The sequence below is a fragment of the Vicugna pacos genome, chromosome 27 (assembly GCF_048564905.1).
Source record: "Vicugna pacos chromosome 27, VicPac4, whole genome shotgun sequence".
NCBI classification, from domain to species: Eukaryota; Metazoa; Chordata; class Mammalia; order Artiodactyla; family Camelidae; genus Vicugna; species Vicugna pacos.
Genome location: NC_133013.1, coordinates 3,649,228 through 3,662,832, shown reverse-complemented (window position 1 = coordinate 3,662,832; position 13,605 = coordinate 3,649,228). Strand labels below are relative to the sequence as shown.

Sequence of the window (13,605 nt, the reverse complement as noted above, 5' to 3'; positions counted from 1 at the left end):
CCATATTCACTACACCCTTTGCCTGAAATGCCCCCACCCCTCTTCATCCACAAAGCTAACTCTCTCATCTCCTTCAGTTCTTTACTCAAGTTACCATCTCAGTGAGATTTTTGTTGGCCACTCAAATTTACACTCAGCTCCTCCACCTCCAAATACTTTATATCCCATTTCCTTTATTTTCTCTCCTGAAAAGCACTAAGTAACACAGTATCTTTTACATTATCTTGTTTACAGTCTTTTCCCTTACTAAATATAAGTTCCAAGAAAACAAGAGTTTTGGTGGATTTTCTACACTGCTGTCCCCACTAGCACCTAGAAAAATACCTATGGCACAGCAGGTACTCAATAAGCATTTGCTAAGTGAATGAGGTAGATGCACATATAGCCATTCATATAGTGGAAAAGATTTCTATAACTTATTGTTAAGAGGAAAAAAACAAGTTGTACAGAATACAAGTTCAGGACAAAAATCCATACACATGCAATGAATACTCTGAAAATAAAATTAAGAAAGAATGCCATTAGTAATAACATTAAAAAAATTAAATTCTTAAGAATATATAACAAAGTATATTTCTTTTGAACAAAAGAACCTCAAGACCCGTACAATGAAAACTACAAAACACACACACAAAATTAAAGATCTAAATAAATGGAAAGACTTCCCATGTTCATGGATTGAAAAATATAATATTAAGGTAGCAATACTCCTTAAACAGATCTACAGATTCAACAGAAATCTTATCAAAATCCCAGCGTCCTTTTCACAGAAATTGACAAGCTAACCCTAAAATTCATGCAGAAATTCAAGGAGTCCAGATAGCCCAAAAAGGAACAAGGTTTGAATATTCACATTTCCCAATTTCAAAACTTACTGCAAATCTACAGTCATCAAGAATTTGTGTTACTGGCTGAAGAACAGACATACAGATCAATGGAAGAAAACTCAAGAGTCCAGAAATAAATTCTTAAATTTATGGTCAACTGATTTTCAACAAGGGTGCCAAGACAATTCATAAGAAAGAACAGTCTTTTCAACAAATGGTGCTGGGACAACTAGATATCTACAGGTAGAAGAATAAAGTCAGACCCTTACCTCACATAACACCATATGTAAAAATCAACTCAAAACAGATGACAGACCTATAGGTAAGAGTTAAAACTACAAAACTCTTAAAGAAAACAGTTATAAATCTTTATGCCCTTGGTAAGGCAATGGTTTCTTAAATACAATATCAAAAGCAACAAAAGAAAAACAGATAAACTGGACTTACCAAAATTTATACCTTGTGTGCTTCAGAGGAAACAATCATGAAATGGAAAAAAAAAAAACTTACAGAATGGGGGGAAATATTTAGAAATCATATTATCTGAAAAGGGAATTGTATCCAGAACATATAAAAACACTTAAAAGTCAACAATAAAAAGAAAAATGACAATTTAAAAATCTCAAGGATTTAACTAGATCTCCAAAGACAGACAATCATCATTAGTCATTTAGCAAATGCAAACCAAAAAATCACAAAGAGATACCTTCACACTTACAAGACAGCTAAAATAAAGGACAGACAGTAAGTCTGGCAAGAAAGTAAAGAAAACAGAAGCTATCCTCATACACTGTGGATGCAATTTTAAAATGGTGCTGCCACTTTGGAAGAGTTTGGCAGTTCCTCAAAATGTTAAACAGTTAGCTATGACCCCGCAGTTTCACTCCTAGGTATGCCTCCAAGAGAATGAATATGTATGTCCACACAGAAGCCTGTATATGACTGTTTACAACATAATTCACAATAACCAAAATAATGAAAACAATTCAAAGTTGTCAACTGATGACTGAATAAACAGTATGTGTATATTCATACAGTGTAATACAAATGAGTCTTGAAAATACTAGTTAAGTAAAAGAAGTCACACACAAAAGGACACATTTTATGATGCCATTTATATGAAACATACAGAACAGGCAACCCACAAAGAAAGCAGATTAGTAGTTGCTAAGGGATAAAAAAAAAAAAAAAAGGAAAGAATGGTAAATGACTACTAACAGGTACAGGGTTTCTATTGGGGGATGATGAAAATGTCCTAAAATCAGATAATGGTGATGGCTACACAACTGAATATCCTAAAACCCACTTTTTAAAAAGGTGGATTTTTATGGTATGTGAATTGTATATCAATAAAATTGGAACTTTTAAAAAAATGTATGGCGTGATTTTTTTAAAACCCCAGACAGGAAAAAAGCTACAAGTATCTGTACTTATACAGATGTACTTGTTTGGTATCTGCCAGGCGTTTTTATGTCCTTCTACACACAAGTTTAGCAACTGTTAAGTTTTGGAACTGGCTGAAAAAGGAAAGAGGAAACTTTCAGTTCTTTTCATACTTCAAAAATACATCTTTTTTTCTGTATTTCTTTATTCTCAAAAATAATTCTACATACCAACATTGAGGGAGCAACCAACCAACCACTAAATATAAGAGACTCTCTGAAATATAAAAGTGCTAGAATTTCTGGTTTTATGATTTATGGGAATAACCTAATATTTTAAATTGAGGCACATTTATACATAGGAGTAGAACTTTGGGATCACAGAGACTGTGTATTGGAAAAGAATCAAACTCGCTTTCTAACATGACCCTTGGGCTTCAGCTCCCTTGGGGTTCTGTGAACATTTCCAAAAGTAAATAAAAACTATGCTGACTCAGTACAGATCTCAAGCATAATCTATGGAGATCCTTTAGAAATTCCAAATTACAAGAATTATTTCAATTTCCAGGCTTTAATGATATATTACTTATTCTAGTCAACAATTCTATGATCTGAAAACAGAAGCAATTGTGCCTCATACATAGTCCCCACTGACTAATTATTCTGAAATTTTCCTCTGAGTTCTTTTTGCACAATAGTTAACTTGAGTTCAATCTTATATAGAGCTTAACCTAAATAGTTAACTTGAGTTCAATCTTATACAAAGCTTAACCTAAAATTAAACCTAGAATTATATTAGCATTCAGCACATACACACACAAAATATTTATAATGCAATATACTAAAAGAACTAAAGGTAGCTGGGTTTTCCTTGAAATAATCATGAACACATATTTTCAGTTTAATTTTATTGCACCTGTCTATCAAATGCAGAATCTAAACCCATAAAATAAAATCTGAGTTAAAGGTAACAAATTACTGGCTTCTAATTTAACTTCAAAACGCTTTTAAAAATTTTACAACATGTAATTTTAAGTGAACTAGACTGCACTGTTCAAATACAGAGAACTGTTTTTCTAAAGACCAACCACAGTTTATCTTTAATGTCTAGTAAAATACTTCAATGTAGCCTAATTATAAATTCTTTTGAGCAGTTATCAACTGGAATAATATTTCTCTAACTGGAAAATAAAATGCAATTCTGATCAATCAGTATATGAACATTCTCCTCCAATACTCACAAATGTCTGAAACTACACATTAAAAAAATGAGACAGACAACAAATATTAACTTTTCTCACTGAGTAATTTTCAATTCAAAAGCAAAGAAATTATTTAATTTCAATTGAGGTAAGTGCTAACTGAGGAAAAGCAGAATTCAGTAACCACATAATAAAAGAAAGCCCTAATATTAGTGAGTACAAGGAGATTCTCAAGGAAGGCTTCCCTGAGTAACATATAGGCTGAACCCTAAAGGGTGGGTAAAATTTGTTGCCTAACTGTGTTCCAAGCAAACTGAAATGCACTGGGCAAAAGGCTTGGAACAAGAAGGCTGGATATCTCAAAAAACTGAAAAAAAAAGCCAATACTGTTAGATGATTCTAAATGAAGGGGAGTGTGAAAGAAAATAAAGCTGAGGAAGTACAGAATCCAGATCATGCGGGACCTTGTAGACCAATTAAGCACTGTATTTTATCCTAAAAGCAACAGAAAGATAGAGAAAAAATTTAAACAGAAAGTACCAAGGTTAGACTTGCACTTTTAAAAGATCACTGGAAAAGAATCATTTGTTCACAATAATCTAAAAGAATTATAAACTATTAGAAATGATAGAGAGTTCGGCCAAGTTAATGAATATAAAATCATTATTAGCAATGATCAAATATAATAAAAAAGATCCTATTTACAAAGCAAATATACATATATATCAATCAAATATCTAGGAATAAATTTAATAAAGTATGTGTAAAAAGCATCTGAAAACTGTAAAACATAAAAGAATTAAACAAATGGCAAGATAAACTATGTCAATTCTCAAGTTAATTTATATATTCAATGCAATTCCAATTAATACCCCTGGAACTTGATAAACTGGTTTTAAATTATTATGGAAGAATGAAAGTCTATGAAGAATCAAGACAATTCTGAAAATGAATAAAGGGGTAGGCTTTGACTCAGATTTCAAAGCTTATTTTAAAGCTATTTGAAATAAAACAATATAGTACTGGTGCTTTAAAAAAGGGAAAGAAAAAGAATAAAGAACCTAGAATCAAACCCAAGCATTTGGCAGATGATACAGGTGACTTTTTTTTTTTTTAAAGAAAAAAACTAATGTGGAAAGGATTCAATACTTAATGTTGGGACAACTAGTTTTTCATATGGAAAAAAAAATTAATTCCTAATTCCCTATCGGATGGACCTAAATGGGGGGAAAAAAAACTATTAGCAGACAATATAAAAAGGGGATTTCTTCAATAAACAACACAAATCATAAAAGATTCATAATTTTGACATAAAAATTAAGATTCTATATCCCAAAAGGAATACCACAATGGGCAGTAAGTAGGATTTTCTTATATTTTATTCTTATTCAGATAATTTTCTTGGCTGCATTATAAAGAAGATTGGATAAGAAGAACTCCAAGGTCCTTTATAACATAAATGCTGCATTTTTTTAAATTTATGAAACATTTAAAACATACAGAAAATAGTAAAATTCATATCCATATATCCACCACCCAGAATAACCAAGGAAATGCAAATTAAAATGAGGTATTTCACATCGATCAAATTAGCAAAAGTTTTTAAATATGACTATCTCAAGTATAGGCTAGGAGGCTGGAAGAAGGTAAAGTATATACTGACACAACCATTTCAGAGAATTTAGTACTATCTAGCAAAGTTAAAGATATCCACAACCTGTTTCTCAGCAACTTCACTTCCATCAATCTTCCCAAAGAAATACATGCATTAAGAAATGTGTAAAAATGACCACTGCAGCATTATTTATAATACCAAAAAAGAAAAAAACTCAAAATCTATCTATAATGGGACACATACAGCTCACATAGGATACAATGGAGCACCAATACAGCAGTTAAACTACATAAACTAGAGCTACATGCAACAACATGCATATCTCAAAAAGTACTGAGTGAAAAAGCAAGCAAGGTGATTAACGGTATGTGCAATACAATACCATTTTGTAAAAATTTTAGAACATAAAATCCAATACCATATATATCACTTATAGATACAAATACACACATACAGTAAAAGTATAAACAAGGATATGAAACCCAAGAACCTCAGGATAGTTAGTACCTTGGGTAAAGAGAGACAGTAACAGGACTTAGAGGTGAGGTGGCTACAAGTGAACAATTTTTTTTTTTTTGATCAAAACAAGTTTTTGGTTTTATTAATTTTTTGGCAAACTCAGCTCTTTCAAGCTGTTGATTTTTGCAGATGTATTTCATTAGTTCTTTTTTTTAAACATTTTTTATTGATTTATAATCATTTTACAATGTTGTGTCAAATTCCAGTGTTCAGCACAATTTTTCAGTCATTCATGGACATATACACACTCATTGTCACATTTTTTTTTCTGTGAGTTATCGTAACATTTTGTGTATATTTCCCTGTGCTATACAGTGTAATCTTGTTTATCTATTCTACAATTTTGAAATCCCAGTCTATCCCTTCCCACCCTCCACCCCCCTGGTAACCAAGTGACCATTTAAGACAGAATCTGTTTCTCAAAGGATCAAAATTGGCATAATTTATAGTTCTGGGTGGTGGGCAAATGAGCATTTGCTATATCATTTACTGCATGTTTTAAATGTTTTGTGATTAAAATATATACATACATTTTAAAAAGAAAAAAAAAACTGAGCAAATAGTATCCAAGCGGAAAATTACCTTGGAGATGATCTAATCCAAGCCACTTTTATAAAAGAACTAAGGAAAGATATCAGAATTAGAATATGAAATAAATACTACTGCAGTCACGGCTATTTTAAACACATACTAGGTAGCTAAAATAGCACTTAAGGGAATTAGATTTTGATTGCTTTAAAGAAAATCCTGGTAGGCTAAATAGCGGTGAGCCCCAATTTCTCAAAATCTGGTGTTAGCTAGAAATATGGAAAATGAACACACACAAGCACACAAACACACGCAAGCATGCACACACACACTCTCTTTCCCTCCCCTCCTAGGAATTCCCTTTCAAAGGCAGCACAAACATAGGCAGTAAAGTAGGGCCACAGCAGGACTCTGGCTCACTGTCCCGGCTGACCCTAATTTATCTTTTCGTAAAATTACTTAAAGTTCTGAAGCCTAGAGGGTTGCTCCTGATCATACTTAAGAGTTCATTAGCCCACAGCAGATATCTAAAAGAATTCCTGACCTAACCAGAAAGTAGTTCATTCATCCAGCACTTACAAAATACCTAAAATGGCACATGAAAAAAAAAAATGAGACAGACAGCAAATACTTACTCTTCATACAGAATCTTCAATCCAGGAATAAACTGTTTTATTTCAGTTCAGATAAATGACTTTCCTATTTTCCAACTGAGATCCATTTATTTCTAAGTTCACCCTCTACCTTTCCTCTACCCAAAAGATGGAAGACAAATTTCGGGCAGGAGGAAGTAAGGTGACTCTTTACTGAGTTAAATGAAACCCTAAGATTTTTACTTTTTCATTTTGAAGATAATTTGAAGTATATTTACACTGGGCAATAATTAAATTTAAAAAAATACATAATTTTAAATGTGTAAATCTAGTTTTATGTATATAAAAGGCTAAAGTTAGCTCAGTTTTTCTAATATACTATATCTGTGTTTTCATTTCAACATTATAATCAATTTTTAAGAAGCACTTCCATTCTATCAAGCCCAGTGCACCCTTACATTACATTAGCTACCAACCTTTATCCATTTAATTTTCTATTTTCCGTCTCTGTTCTTTAAATATGTTTAATATGTGTCCTAGTCCATTTAGGCTGCTAAAAACAAAATACCATAGACTGGGTGGTGTGTAACAAACAAATTTATTTCTCACAGTTCTGGAGCCTAGGAAGTCCAAGATCAAGGCACTGGCAGATTCGATGTCTGGCAGGAACGAGCTTCGTGGTTCCTAGATGGCTGTCTTCTGGCTGGATCCTCAAATAGCAGAAGAAGGGAGGGAGACTTCTGGAGTCTTTTAAAGGGCCATTAATCCCACCACAAGGGCTCCATTCTCATGACCTAATCACCTTCCAAAGGCCCCATCATTACATGGCAGAGGAGGGGGGATGTTAGGATTTCAACATATAAACTTTGAGGGGGGGAGTGGGGATGACATAAACATTCAGTCTACAGCAATGTTACAGACATCGCAAAACGTGTAAGAAATAGAATATGAATGAAGCAGCTTAAATTATTAGGGAAGCTTTCCATTTCTTAGGAGCTCTAAATTTGGATTATCTTAAACAGCATAGTTTTCTATCACTAACACAGAATACGACACATCATCAGCTCACTTCAAAAAACTAGAAAAATGTTACCTAGTTAATCTTCCTGTGAAATAGGATCCATCAATTAGTACACATCACAAACAATAAGTGCTCAGAAGATGTATTTTTTAATTCCCAAAACGAAACCTTTAACTATTTAATAAAGGCAAATAATTAATATTCTTATTCATGGTACATTGTAAGGTTATCAACATTGACACATACATGCACAGAGGTACAATAAATAAAATTCCTAGGAAAAAGTACCAAGATAATACGCTGGAAACAACCCATATTTCATATTTCTCCCCATGACCCATTAGTTTTATATAGAAAACACTGCTGGGTATTTCATCCTTTCCCTTCCAAAGGACAGGATTATGCTTTACATATAGTGAGAGATAGGAAATCATTTGTCACCAGTATGAAGAAAGTCCTGTAGTGGTTATCTGCAGCGCTAGAGGTTATCATCTCAGAAGAAAATAAAGACCCATCAGTTTTAGAGAGGGTGTTAAAGGGTGCAAGGAAGTGACAAAATGTGACATTTGTCCATACTGAGTGTTCATACATGGTCGTTATATTATTCTCTGTCTTGTCTGTATACTTAGTTTGGAAGGAAAATTCAAAATTTATTCTGCATCATAAAGAATATAAAAACAGATGAGTTAGGATATTGGCTAGAATTCACAAGGGCAATTCTAAGACGACTTTCTCAACACTCAAGAGGAAGGCTGCTGAGGTAGAAGTCTATTAGAAACCTGAAATGGGTAAGTCATCCTTTTTGATACGAGGAGACAAGAGTTATCAAATGAACAGATTATGTACTGATAGCATCTTCATGTAGCCCCCAGCTATGAAATTTGTGTACTTGTCTCAAATGTAAAAGGAACATCCTGAATCACTTAAGTACAATGGGCACCTATTAAGAACTAAAAAAGAGCTAAAAGCCTGCAGACCACAGAGACAGGTCAAAAAATGTTTCATGTTTTATTTCTGTAACATAAAGGGATCTGTGCTTGACTAATCTCAATTGATCCCAAAGGGTACAGAAGATCAACTTCTGGAACACACTGAGTGTTAAGTAAGAGTCACCACATTAGTCTCCACACTGGCCAGCCAAGAGTTTCATTTAAGGAAGACTTTATCCTACTCGTATGAGTGTTCAGGGCTCATATACCACCTCTTTGTTTTTATCCGCAGCACACATGCTGACTTTTAGTTAATGAAGTCTTCTACGATCCACATATGACATCTTATAGTAGATTCCTGCAGATTTCCTAGAATTGAACTTCTGGAATAATCTTGTCTAGTAAGATTCTAAGCCTCCAAAACCCCTTTTCCTTTCAGGTCAACCTTCTGATTCACTCATCATTTATCAAATTAACAGGAGAGATCAGGAGTAAATCAAATTACACAAGTGATTTGACTTTGGACTAATAATACTGAATAATGCATTACTAATTATTAAGATCTACTATTTATTTCAAATGTAGTTACCAAATGTAAAATGAACTCACACACTAAGTATTTCCCAAAATAATACTTCTATGGAAAGGTTAAAAGTGTCAATAGAGAAAACCATGAAAATATACCAAGGTTCCAATCACCTGTCTACCACTAACCAACTTGTTTTCCAGAGCAACTCACTAAATCGTTATAGTCACTTTATACAGTAGTATTAATCTCCTTTTTCGAGAATGATTCCATTTGAAAAACATAATCCTCTGAAACAAAGCAAGCAGCACCTTTATTTGACCGAAGGAAGGTAAAGAGTCCAAGGCTCAGAAAGCTAAATGACCTGCTCATGCCCAGCTAAGAAGGTGTCAGAAGGATGATCTTCTGACACCAAAGTTAGTGCTTCTTCCTCCACATCAATGGTTCTCAGTGGCTTTTGTTCACAGAACCTGTTGAGACTTTGAAGCACTTAAAATTTTAAATATAATTTTAGGGAGTTCACAAGTTACAAAGCTTAGAATCAAACAGTAATAACTGTCAGCCAAATCTTATGAGCAACCAGCAGCATTCAAAAAGTACTAGCCCTATTTCATGTTCAGGTAAACCTTATACTTAATAATCTTCTTTTTGACTTACTATCCATAATGGTATTTACTTGTTAGAGACAGCTGGATCAAAGCACTGTAAGTGGCATTTCTGGGATTAAATGAAAACAAAAGTCAGCAAAGAAATTTACTATGTATTTAAATCATTTCATTAAAAAAAACTATATAGCATCTTTTAAGTGTTTCAAACATCTCATGTTTTGGATATAGGATGTAAGTTTGTAGATTAACACTATTTCTACTTAACTGTAATTTTACTTAAATAGCTTTATTAGAAGAAAAAGCCCCATTTCCTACACTGCTATGATCAGAAAAGGCCCACTGATGGCATCTTGTGAAGGCTGCCTTCTACTAGTATCTTAGAAAACACGTAACTCCAAGGTGGGTGGTTAATCCCAAAGCAAAGTAACCACTCCTCCCAACAGGTGGGATGGAACACATGCAGTTCTGAACCAGTCTAGAGGCTCAAATTGTGGCCCTGGCTCTGCCACCTGGTGACTTTTAGAAAATCATTTTAAAGCTCTGCACTTTAATTTCCTCATATGTAAAATGAAAGGAGTAACTGACCTCAAGGATAGTCCTTCTCAGGCTTAAAACGTCTGAATTTTTAACAAGACAGAATGATAATTATCCCAGAAAAATATCCAAATATTCACAGGCAATTGCCAACATTAATTTATTTATTTTATACAATACATCCACACACACAAATACTAACATACTATCTGCCAGATACTGGGTGGTAGACTGGGACCACGATATGAAGCGTCTAACATGTGCCAGACGGTATATAAAGCAAAGAGTTAAAGAGTATTCTTCAGAACAGGAGCTGGGAGTGGAGGGTGTTGAGTCCACAGAACTGCCCTAGGATTGGAAGGGCACTAGGAAAATGGGGCTCCATTATGCAACAGAGTTTCACAAAAAAAAATGGTGTTATGTGGAGAAAGTCACTAGACTATACGCTTCCAAAAAAACAGAGACATGAGTCTTGTCTTTGTAACCTAGAGTTCACAGTAGCCCCAGGAAGTACCTAATAAATGTTAGTCAGCCATTTACTAACAACCTAGTCATCCATACTCTGGTAACACACTCTGGTGAACGCCAGTCGTCCTTGCCCTTAAAGAGTGAACTAGTGAGCAAGAAAACAACGTGAAGAATAATATGCTAGAGTCCACTGTATGTATATAAGGTGTTTTTGAGCCCATTCAGGAAAACTGGGTAGGATGACTTTAAAGGTTAATACTTTTTAAGTGCCTATGTGTTAGGCATGTTATGTACGTGAATCTACAGTTCTGAGTTAGTCTCACCATCCCATTTTACAGATGACAAAATTTGCAGCTCAAGATTAAATAACTCGTCAAGGGTCAGACAACTAGGGAAAGGTCAGAATTAAAAGAAGTATCTAGTTCCAAAGCTATTTCCACTATACGTAACACAATGTCTCTATGACTTTTATACTTTACATTTGCAGTGGGGAGAGAGCAGGGACTGCCAAAATCACCCCAAAACTGTTGTCCTGAATCATCATGAAAAGAGCATCTAAGACTTTACCCAAGTATTTTACTTGAAAAAATCACTTTTGAAAATTTGTCTTCACTCTTAAAAACCAGAAACCTAATTTTTTACGTACTTAATGTTTCTACATCTTGACCTATACAAGTATAAATAAAAGGGTGCAACATGACTGAAGAACATAACCAGTAATCATTTAAGAAAACAGACACTTTATAAACACCATTTTAAGTGCTTGGGTTGAAAAACTTAGGTGTGATCCACAGTTTTGGATTATTCCACCAACTTCATATTGAGACAAACAGCAAATGATTCCAAAAAAATCTTTCAGGGGGATAAAGGACTGTTCTGGGAGGAGAGAGGAGGGTCATTTAGAAATGATCAATAGTTTAAGAAGTAAAACTTGAGTAAATGTTTTATGTCAAAGACACTGCAGGTACCCAATAAATCTTGTTACATGGGCTGGGCAAGTGGGTTGAGAATGTGTCATCCTCTTGCTTCTGACCAGTATGTACTCTTATTTTTTAAGCCATGAAAAAAGTGTAAATTTCAGAAAGCTAAAATAAAAGCAGCTTACAAAACCTATAAAAAGGGATCAAAATACTGTAATTTGTATCTCTGTGTAAAGTTAAACTCCTCAGTAACCCAGCAATGTCAGAGGATGGTGTACATACTACTCAGCATACTAAAACTAGTTAATAAATATTGACACAATAAGACTTTCAGAGCTTACATTCTGATTTTGTACAGAGACATTATTTCTTGAAGCTCCTTGTTTCTGTTTTCTTATGATTGCCTAGTTTCTTGAAAGGGTTTCTGGTCATTCCTTGGGCTTATCGGCACCATCATTCATACTGTATTCATTCCATTAAAAATGTGGTGAGTAACTCAGATTTACAAGCAGGATCCAATTTCAAAGTTATTTCCACTTCTTTTTAACTTCCTAAGTCAAAAGTGTGAGACCAACACTTCCCACCCCGCTTGTCCAATTCATTGTCCAAGATTTATTGGGTATTCAAAGTGTCTTTTCACAAGTAACTTTTTACAGTTGTACTTCTAAACTTCAGGTCATTTCAAACCCTCTTCCCTCCCTCGCAAAAATTATGGAATAATTTGCTGCTTCTTTCAATATTGCAGGTTGTGGAAAGATCCGAAATTATGGGTCATATCTGTATTAATTCGTGACTGATGGAGGGTAACTTCGGAATTATCTTTCGAGGATTCTAAGATTAACCAAATACCGTGTATATTAAAATTTTTAACAACTTTATGAACTAAAGCTTTTGCCGCATTCAATTCTGACTTTACCAACAAAAACCTCTATACCACGACGAGTAAAGAGTTCATTTTCTCAACTGGGAAAAAAAAAAAGCCAACTGTTGGCAGGTTTGCATTAAACAGAGTCTCCGGCGAGCCCAGCAGCACACGTTTAATTTCAGAATCGCGATGAGTAATACGCGAACACAACCCTTGGGCTTGATTTACCACTTCATTAGCACCCACCCCCCCAACCAGCCCACCCCACCAAAGCACAAGTCTGAATCGGTCTTCACCAAGACGGCCAAAACCTCGAAAACACCGAGAAAGAGTTCCCCTTGGAAGGAAAAGGCCAGCCTTTCCCAGCCTGGGGTCCAGGCCGGCTCGGCGAGCCCCGCTTCAAGGAGGGCCACCTTCGGAGCCCCGCACGCCCCGCCCCGGGCCCGCTCGCGTCCCCTCGGGCGACAAAACCCTCCCTCCGGCGCCCAGCCAGGACTGACAGTTACGGCGGCAGCAGCCGCTGCTACCAGAGGCTTACTTCTGGCACCGGCCCCTCCGGACCACTCACCCCTAAACACTCGCCCCAGCGGGGGAGGGGGCGTCTCGGCCCTCGCCGGAGCCGGCCCGGAAGAGGGGCTCCAGCAGCAGAAGGGGCAATGAGAGGTGCCGCCCGGCCTCCCCGGCCCAGGCCCCGTCCGCCCCGGCCCAGGCCCCGTCCTCAGCCACACTGACCTGTCGTCGCCCCCGCGCCTGTGCTGCGGCCCTCGCAGCAGCGGCCGCCTCACTGGTCGTCGTCGCCCTTGCCCACCGCCTCCGCCCGCCACCGCCTCGTTCCCTGTCGCTGCCGCCACCGCCGGCGCTCATGCGGGACCCGCGCTTCCTTCTCCGGAGACCGAGGCCGGGAAAGGGGGCGCAGGGGCCGCAGAAAACCCCGCGCTCGTCGCCCGCCGCCGCTCCGCCGCTGCCTGTCCGCGCCGGGGGTCTAGAGGCCCTCCCGGCCGGGGCGAGGTGTGAGCTGCTCCGAGCGCGGCCCCGACGAGGAGCCGAGGGAGGCGCCGCCGCCCGCGG

At 36.5% G+C, this 13,605-nt stretch overlaps 1 protein-coding gene across 4 annotated transcripts in view; it reads right to left on the bottom strand.

Moving 5' to 3' along the window:
• The window catches only part of UBE3A (ubiquitin protein ligase E3A), a 78,934-nt gene extending 65,530 nt beyond the window's left edge, over window positions 1-13,404 (bottom strand). For 3 of the 4 annotated variants that reach the window (XR_012064699.1, XM_072950645.1, XM_072950647.1), the window contains exon 1: window positions 13,270-13,404. The gene's annotated coding sequence lies outside the window, so the exon portion shown is untranslated. The remainder of the gene's footprint in view (window positions 1-13,269) is intronic. The other variant, XM_072950648.1, reaches the window with a different exon arrangement.
• Between the last annotated feature and the right edge of the window lie 201 nt (window positions 13,405-13,605).